We start from the raw sequence: 6495 nt of genomic DNA, 5'->3' as shown, positions 1-6495 counted from the left end.
AACCTTCCCAGCAGTTTGTCCATACAGATCTGATTATGGTGGTCTTTGATTGAACATTATTTAAGTTAAATGTAACTTTTAAAAAGCCCATACCAAGGATTTTATTTCTTCCAAATTTTTTAAATAAGACAAACTGAAGCTCTAGGTAAATATTGTTAAATATAGCAGGGTGTATAAGTCCATATATGGCTGGCAATTATTAATGACATCGCAGCCATGATCAGGTACTATGTAAAATGGTAAATTCTATGAACGTTGCTTTGACTTGCCAGGGTGTAAAAGTCTATTTATAGAAAAGTCGGCCACTGCCCTAAGTGTATAAGTCAATATACAGCTCTGGAAATAGACCAATTCATTTATTCTCTTAAATTTGCATCTCTACGTTTATGGCAGCAATTTTATTCCAGGCATTTCATCAAACAAAGCTGAGTTACCTAAATAAAGTCGCCCAACAGCAATGTGAAAGACTAGTGGAGAGCCTACCAAGACATGAAAGCTGTGACTGGCAGTCAAGGCTATTTCACCATAGTGATTTTTGAATGCCCTCAAAGTTCAAATATTAATACTGTGTTGTTTACATTTGAATAATAACTTCTTTGCATTTTAATAATTATAATAATTTATTTGCAGTATTTGAGCAGTTGTTTTTGAGCAATTCTGCAAATAAATGCACATTTTCCAAAGCTGTACAGTAGGAGCAATAAGCTTAGCCTATTTTACACTCATCTTGGTTTACACTATGTAAACTTGTAAAAAGGAGTAGTCATTGCCCAGGTGGTACATAACAACGAGTGCCAAGGATTGGTATATACATATCAGTCAGCAGGTTATCAGTTCTTGAAGATGATGTGTTGGAAAGCAGGAAAAATACGTAGGCGTAGGGATCCAAGCTACTTTGACAATGGTCAAATTGTGATGGCTAGACAACTAAGTCAGAGCATTTCCAAAACGGCATGTCTTCTTTGGTGTTCTTTGTATGCAGTGGTCAGCACCCACTAAAAGTGCTCCAAGGAAGGACAACTGGTACAAACCAATTGAGAAGGTCATAGGCACCCAAGGTTCACTGATGCATGTGGGGAGCAAAGGCTAGCCAGTCTTATCCGATCCAACAGAAGAGCTACTGTAGCACTGAAAAGCTGCAGAAAACGTTCATGAGAGTATATCATGTCAGAGTTGTTAAAGCAACAGTATGTAGTAATTTTACCCTAAAATAACAGCTTCCAAATCAGTGTGATACTTGTCTTGTAATTAGAAGAAAGGCATGTCTTCCGATGCTACTCCAGGCTCAGCATTCTGCTAACTGTACTATGGCTACATTCACAGTATGCAGGGAAAACCTGACTAGTAGAAACAATTATACCGTGAAGGTAAGAGGTTGGCCAAGGGGAGTAAGGATTTCCTTTGATGTGCTTTTACAGTACCTGCTTTTACTGGTTGTATTGCCATAATGAAATCTGTGTATAACCCAGCTCAATAAACACATTCATTGAAATACAACTAATGATTCAGCAATGTTCTGTTTGTTATGAAGGAAAACCGGATAATAATAGCTATTTATGAACAGAAACAACAGGAATCGCAGAGCGCAATCTGTTGCGGATATACTGCTGCGTGATGAGCATGCACGTGAAGGGGAGTCAGAGTCTGGCAGAGAGTCAGAATTCGCCACAACACAGGCAGCATGGCAAAACGACAAAGGTGACATGCATAGACATATCAGTGTGCATATGCGTCCCGTTTCAGGGATAGATTCGTTCACATTACAGGCAGATACAGGTCACTTACATTTATGAATGTGAACTGATAAGATCAAATCCGATATGAGCAAAAATTGGAATTGATTAATGAGGCTTGTAATTAGTTTTTTTTTGATGATATATTGTCTCATAATTGTGATAAACTATATTATTGTCATTTTAAGATCATCTTATGCCACTGATACTGATAATATAATAGCATAATAATGCAATTACACCCTTTTAATGAGAAATGAGAAACGCTGATGACGTTGATAATTAGGAATATTCAGACATTGGAATTGTAATTTGAATAATGTATAAATGTTCTAAATAAATAAAAGATAAATCAAATAAAAACACTGGCTTTAAACAAGGTGAACATACTGGCTCACATTAATAGGCATTAAGATGTTTAGCATGTTAACACATTAGCAATGTGTTACCATTGTCACATAAACGTAGATTGTCTTTTGTGCTGTTAGTGGTGTTGGCTAGTTCTACTGTGGTCTGAGCTTCACTGTACTGGGCTGAGTACTAAACTCTCAATGTGTATCCGGTTAGTGGTGTTAAAATATGTTACTCTGCTTTTCCAAGAGGCTCATTAGTTTTAGACATTCTACAGTACCTTTGGCTGAGTTAGAGTCTGATATAGTAAAAAACACTGACAGACTGACAACATATTTTCTGTCGGAATTTGTAACAAAATCCGCTTGTTTTACAATGGACACAGCACACAAGCAGCATGAGGCAAATGCGGCTTCTGCACTCTTTTCCTACACGATAGATGTCACTGTCTGCTTAAAGACTCATCCTCGCCTCCAAAAGAGCACAGAGCAGAGAAACAACAGAACTCCATGACTGGCTAAAATCAATGTCTACGCTAAAATCCAAAATATACACAATAGGCAATACTGATGTCTGCAAAAATGATCAAGGTCCTGTTTATATATTGTATGATAAGCTGAAAATGTAATTAATGTGACAGACCTACTAGTAATGTGTAAGCCTATGTAACATTGATAAAGTGGGCAGGTAAACAATTGTAACAACTGTCATATTCACTTAAAATCTGGCAATAGTACTTCTGGCTACTAACCCTTTCAGATGCTGGTTCTTTATCTGTCAGCTTGTCCAGAAATGCATTTGTAAAGCACGTCCTTTAGGGGTGGCCCAAAGCGCAAAGTACACTTACCGACTATAGGGGGAGCCCAGGAGCAAGAGACACCAATTCTCCTTAAGGTTGCTTTTAAATAGTAACATAATATAATGCAGGTAGCTATAATTATGTAGTTTAATATTATGGCTTAGCTGTGTATGTACACCAAGCACAGCTCATTTTGAATTACTTACGGTTGTAGTACAGCCACTCCCAAATATATGCTAGGTCCACATACAAAAACTAAGCACAGTCCATTTTGAGCCCATCATGGTTGTAATGTTAAAAGCATGAGCACATTTACACAAGGCCGCCCATTCAGGTTGCAATGATATGGAGTAAAAGTGGTTTATAGCGGCATAAAGACGTGCAATCCTATAGGTGTAATACGCAAGAAAATATTCTGCGACCTGCGAGCGATGAGAGCACTCTTAGGTTACGCGAGGGAAAAAGGTTCGGAATAATTGACACCCGAGGTTAAACAATATGACCAATTTTGCATCTGTCTCGCAGAATATGTAAAAACTATAGAAATGTCCTAATAAAATCATTCGGCTCATACATCCCTCTTCTGGGTTCTCCCTATTATTTTGCTGCTCATTTGACATGTGACACTTAACTGCTCCCTGACATTTTTTCCTCCCTATAAATTTGAGTGTATTTTCAGTCCAGTTAGTGCAGCTAAAATGTTTTATTTCTGTGTGGCTTAAAATCAGTGTCTAGATGCACACAGCCCCTTTTCCAGCACTGTGACTTAATTAGGTGGAGGACTGACACTTTTCAAGTGTCAGCTTGACAAGCTGATACACAGGGGCCTGGAGAAAAAAAAGGTGCAGCACATTTGCTGGATTAAGCATCTGAAAACAATCTCTGTCTGTGCAGATCTATTTGCAACCGAAAATCCTCCTTTAAAACGATGCAGACAAATGCAGGGATCGCAAAGCGCTTACTGATACAAAGATTAGATCCTGAAAAGATTAGATTAATACAATCGCGTCATTTTATTTGTTGGGCTAATAACACAGTGTTAGCATCGCAATTAGCGCCTTTTTTTGGTCCGTTTAGTCTGCTGGTTTGCTTTGCTGTGCCTCCTGTGTAAACCGTACAAGACACAATGAATTAATTGTTGGGTTGTTTTAACTCATGATTGTGTATCCGATTCCAGCTCGCCTTTAATGTGGCAATAAATCTCAAATGACTTTGAATTATCGGCCCGAATTAATATTAGAAACAGCTAATTTCCTAGCCCTGATTACACTGATGAAAGGATTTTCTTTCTGTGGGCCTAATGCGAATCCCTGACATTGAGCTGCTACCTCGAGAAAGCCATTTCAGACGCCCTCTTGCCACACATGCCCATCCGCTGGCATGGTCATTTAAAATTTCACCATTAGCAGCAAAGGCTAAATGACTCGACTGTGACTTAGCGCAGTCGAGGCGCACACAGGCTTCCATTTGACGAGACACTTCAGAGACCCTCGATTTTAATTAAGAAACACAAATGGCTGGAATATCGCATCCGTTTTGTCATATTATTCAACCATATCTTAAATCATCCTCTGGCCTCCATTTGAAAGAAGCTGATATTCCGAAGCATAATGGCTCAACGGAGAGAACTGTGGAAGCCATCGGTGAGGCACGGCACTAAATAATTTATGGCTTTAATCTGTGCACTGAGGTGTGGGATCTATGCCTGCAATTATAAATGCAAGGTGGAGTTATTGCTGAACACTATAACTGCATTAGGACTCGTCTGATGAACAACCATGACTGCCTGCTCATTTCCAACAACGGAGGGCAGGCTGGTGTCAGAATGCTCGAATCAGCACAGCACCCAGGTGCTTCCTACCGTTCGCAATCAAATGTCAGTCGGCAGTTATAAAACACATATTATGTGGAGCAGTAATTGAAGATTTGATTGCTGAGAAGAAAAAAAAACATAAGGAAAGCCTTAAAATGTTTATATTGTTATGGTAATTATTCTTATTAGCTCGAGAACAAAGGAGGCCGGGGGAAATGTTTTTAATTGTTATGATATAGCTGGGGTTCAGTAATGAAATGAAACTGAAAAGGAGGAAGAAATGATTAATATAATTATTCATTTCAGCCACTTAATGGGTTTGAAATGAAATAAATACTTGATTGTCAGACGGTCAGTTTTTGGTCTTACCAGAAATCCTATTCGGCTAGCATTTATTTCTGTTTTATAAACAGTTACATGCAAAGGTTTGGACATCCTAGATCCAATTTCAAAGCTAATTGGGATATTTTTCTTCTAATCGTAAAGACCAATTTATATTTACAGGGAAATAGGAAAAAATACAGTCCTTATTAAATGAAGCTAATAAACAGTAATTGGGGTAACCAAAATGTTGCATATGACTCTTTTGTGAACTAGCTAGGATTCACACGCCTTTTCCACATGAATATCTGACTTAAATAAAAATGAAAATAGAACGAATTGACTTAAATAACAATAAAAATGAAATACAGTTGTCACATCAGTCCTTTAATGGTCGTCTTGACAGGCCTGGAATTTTCAGGGCCTTGTTTAAAGGGCTTTTTGCAAGCTTGTTTTTTTTAAAGAAAGCATGCTCATGTGGTACAAAGCAGGTGGCTAATTCGGTCAAGGTCACTTTACTTTTTAGCCCCCCCAGAAAAACCTCTTTGGGTTAGCATATTTCTGTTTAAAGACGTTTGAGATGTTAGATTACATCTTGAGCATGACAATATAGATGCCTCAGATTTTTTATTCATTTCATGCTTACCAGTGGACTGCATTAATTATATATATATGTATTTGTCAGCAATATATAGTAAAGTATGCTGTACATTGCTGCTGTCCAATGTAAAACATTTGTCTGTATTGAGTTTCTCATCATTTGAACACCATAGCTGCTCTGTACACTGTGTAATTATTTTGGATGAGTAGACCAATAGAAATGCTTCAAAATTACATAGATTCTCCTGCCATTTTGGACATGTTTTTCTTTATACAGTGACGATATAGTATATTTTTATATTCATAGTAGTTATCCCTACATGTGACATGCAAATGTTTGTGAATCCCTGGTCAAACTCTCTGCTACTGTCAATGGAATAGTGAGTAGAAGATAAACTGATCTCCAGAATTAAAGTTAAAAGATTAAAAAATTCTTTTTAACCTTTCAATTCAGACGAGTGTACGATTTCAGAGTGAAAAAGGAGACACCCTTGGGTTGAAGGATTGTTAAAAAGGCAAATCAAAACAACCACTTGACTGCCAAAGACGTTCAGAGGACTCTGGAGTGGTGGTGCACTGTTCTACTATGCAGATCTTGCTGAGACCTTCATGGAAGGCCAAAAAGTACTAAAATATGAAATAGAATTTTCTGGACACAATTCACATGGTAAATTTCAAAAAGTCAAATAAAAAAATCTAAATGTGCCGAGAACACCTCTCCAAATGCTAACAGCAATATATATTTTGACTGGGGTGCTCAAACATTTGCACCCCACTGTATATGATGAATGGATAGTGTTCTTGATCTGTTCAGGTTTTTATCCAGGATTCCTTGCTACAACTTGGTCTTCAATAGTCTGCCAGGTTGCTTGCTACTG

Source organism: Salminus brasiliensis, chromosome 14 (assembly GCF_030463535.1).
Source record: "Salminus brasiliensis chromosome 14, fSalBra1.hap2, whole genome shotgun sequence".
NCBI lineage: Eukaryota > Metazoa > Chordata > Actinopteri > Characiformes > Bryconidae > Salminus > Salminus brasiliensis.
Note: the sequence above shows the minus strand (reverse complement) of the source record.